This window comes from Chrysochloris asiatica, unplaced genomic scaffold, assembly GCF_000296735.1.
Source record: "Chrysochloris asiatica unplaced genomic scaffold, ChrAsi1.0 scaffold00071, whole genome shotgun sequence".
NCBI lineage: Eukaryota > Metazoa > Chordata > Mammalia > Afrosoricida > Chrysochloridae > Chrysochloris > Chrysochloris asiatica.
This window is the reverse complement of record NW_006408589.1, coordinates 10,726,093-10,729,874: the sequence shown is the minus strand read 5'-3', so window position 1 is coordinate 10,729,874 and position 3,782 is coordinate 10,726,093.

The following is a 3,782-nucleotide window of genomic DNA, read 5'->3' as shown; positions in this document are numbered from 1 at the left end:
CTCTCCACAGGAGAAAGATGAGGTTTTCTGTTCCCACAAAGATTTAAAAAGCCTAGGAAACCTTATACCAAATCACTATAAACTGAAACAAATGTGAAGGCATTTAACAATAACAACTAGCCAAAAAGTTGGTAGTTCAAATCTACCCAGAGGCACCTCAGAAGAAAGACCTAGCTATCTGCTTCCAAAAAAAAATCAGCCACTGACAAGAGTAAAGAGCACAGTTGCACTTTTCCACATATGGAGTTGCTATAAATTGGTATCAATTGAACAGCAACTGGATTATTTTTAAGGGGGTGCTGGTCTGTAGTGTACTTTGAATGGATTTTTACCTATACATGATTTTGTAAAAAGATATATTGGTTATTTGGAAAATCTTAGTTCATTCAGTTATGCAGATCTTACAAGTGGTAGTACTCTTCATTAGACAATATCAAAAGAACAAATTCTTCAATTAATATCACAAATGATCTCATCAGAAAAACCTTTAGCTATTGGGAATTTGTCAAGTTCATAGTGACAAATAAACATTTTTCAAATTTCTAATTTTTTCATGAAAGATCAAATTTTATCACTGGCAACAAGTACTGTAGGTTTTCTTTTTCTTGAAGTGACAGGATAATTTTATTCATTTTTGAGAAAAATGTCTGGCAAATACCCAAATCTGAATAACCAGTTTGTCAGCTATTGATGGTAGTCGATGAAATAAAGTGGCTAGTTCTGCTCACAGCTCAATCAATTGCACAATGCTTTTCCTTGAGAATTCAGATTGCAGCAGAAGTGTTGCATGTAAGCGTCACATTTTACTATAGGAAATATTAAAAATGTCTACTTAACAGTTCTGTCTACAGAGCACTGTGGTACTGTAGTATAAGCACTGGACTCTATCTACAAGGTAGGCTATTGGAGCCCACCAGCTGCTCTGTAAGAAAAAGATGGGGTTTTCTGTTCCTGCAAAGATTTACAGCCTTAGAAATCCTATGCAGGGTCTTCCCCACCTTCCCACTTGGATCCTCCTCCTCCCTCTCAATCTCACTCTGGCTCTGCTCCAGTGCTGGCTGGGTGCTGGCTCCTCTTGGCCGCCCAGGGCAAAGGCAAGGTGGTAAAAATCCTTGTAGGATGGCCCCAGATGAGCATTGGAAAGGATGAGGAAAAGCTGGGCACAAAGATGAGTTGAGAACATGTGAAGAGAATGGAACTGGGTGAATAGAAATCATAGTTGTCTGTGAACTTGTAGTCTTCTGAGTACAAAATGAAAGTCTCCTAAAGGTTTATATTGAAAGTGACTTGTATCACTTCCATGCTAGAACATTTGATTTCCAGTGTGAAATCTTCCAACTTTCTCCTCCCCTGTTGAGTCTACCATGGAAATACCTGTTGAGATGGAGTTTCCATCAACCTGGATCCTTGAGTCACTAACTGAGCAGAGCTTCCAGTCAACTGAAGTTGGGCATGTAACATGTCAGAGAAATAAACCTTTGTTGTTTTAAACAACAAGAACAAAAACACTATGCAGGATCACTATGAGTTGGAACTGACTCGACTGAAGGCACATAAAACTAAAACTCAACAGAAGAAATTTGATAAAAAAATTAAAAATATTTAATGACTCATCATAAAAATTATTAAGAAAACTGGATCCCCACCACCCCATGTGTAACGCTGAATAAGACAATGACAATTTAGTGCCCATGTCTTGATTTGTTCTAAAGTGTCACCAATTATACCTATCATTGTTTTTGCCCACCACTCATCTGTCAGTTTGTTATACTGTGGTGGTTTGGATGTTGCTGTGATGCTGGAAGCTATGCCACTGGTATTTCAAATATCAGCAGGATAATCCATGGGGGACAGGTTTCAGCAGAGCTTCCAGAATAAGACAGATTAGGAAAAAGGAGAGGTGGACTACTTCTGAATGTTTAGCCACAGAAAACCTAATCATTGCAAATACCCTTTCAAAATAATATAAAATGTGATTATACACATGGACCTCACACAGTGGAAAAGCTCACCTTTGTTATCCAAAACAAGTCCTGGGGCAAATTGTGAAATTGCTCCTATGTAATTTCAGTGGGACGCTGAAGAAAAGGAAAACAAGTCCAAGAGAGCCAAATATGACCTTGAATAGATCCTGCCTGAATTTAGAGAGCATCTCAAGAATAGGTTTGATGCATTAGACACTAATGACCAAAGACCAGAAGAATTGTGGGATGACATTAAGAACATCATACTGAAAGAAAACACAAGGTCATTTAAAAGACAGGAAAGAAAGAAAAGACCAAAATGGATGTCAGAAGAGACTCTGAAACTTGCTCTCCAGTGTAGAGATGTTAAAGCGAGTGGAAGGAATGAAAACGTCAAAGAGCTAAACAGAAAATTTCAATGGGCAGCTTCAGAAGACAAAGTCAAGTATTACTATAATGAAACATGCAAAGACCCAGACTTTAGAAAACCAAAAGGGAAGAACACGCTCAGCATTTCTCGAGCTGAGGAAACAGAGGAAAAAATTGAAGTCTACAGTTGTAATATTAAAGGATTCCATTGGCAAAATACTGAATTCTGCATAAAGCATCAAAAGAATATGGAATGAGCCACAGAAGACTAGAGCAGAGAGTGAAGCATCCAGCTGATATGAAGTGAGGGGAGATGCACAAGAACACCCATATTTGCAGATAGTACCCACTTGACTTGGCTTCGATGGCTGGATGATCAGAACTTGACTAGAGGAAGAAAGAAGACGAAAAAAGTGTAATCTGTGACACTTTGATGAACTTGACCTACACTTATGGATGTAGTAGCTTAAAAGAGGGAATGAATCTTTACAGCAAGGATAATTCCCACCCCCTTGGTACACAGGGTTGAAGGGATGGGCAACTTAGACATTGGCTACTCAAAATGGGTGAGGGGGCTATAAAGGCACAAAGTGACTGGCTTACAAGCTTTCAAGAGTGAGCCTAGTTTCAGAGGGTGTGGGGAAAGTAGAATCTCCACGAGTGGTTTTCCACCTGTCTAGACAGCGCTGGTGAAAGGAAATGGGGATAAGACTCTTGTGGTTCAATAGTGGATAATTGCTATCAGGACTGATTGTGAATGTTGTAGGTAGATGTTTTGTAACAAAAGGAGGGGAGTGGTTGCTTATGTAGTACAGGAACAGAGGTCCCTGGGACCATCAAGAAAGAAGAGTGGAGTGTGGGAGTCTATCCAGAGAAGTAGCAACACCAGAGATGGACGCAGAGATGGTGACGTGGAAAGTTGGAGTGACTGGGGACTCTGGTCCCCAAGAGGCAGTCATTTGAACAGAACAAGGGGAATGTTTTTCTGAACGGTTTAAAACCAGAAAAGATGTGTGCCAGGGTTGTATTCTTTCCCCTTACTTATCTAACCTCTTTGCTGAGTAAATAATTCAAGAGCTGGATGTTATGAAGAAAAACATGATGTTAGGATTGGAGGAAGACTTATTAACAACCTGTGATATGCAGATGACACAACCTTGCTTGCATGAAGCCAGTAAGACTTAAAATACTTACTGATGAAGATCTAAGACTACACAACATTCAGTATAGATTGCACCTTAATGTAAAGAAAACAAAAATACTTACAACTGGACCAATAAATAACATCATGATAAGCAAAGAAAAGGTTGAAGCTTCCAAAGACTTCACTTTGCTTGAACCCACAATCAACAGTTATGGAAGCAGCAGTCTAGAAATCAAATATTGCATTAGACAAATGTGGTTGTACAAGACTTCTTCAAAGTGTTCAAGAGCAAAGGTATCATTTTG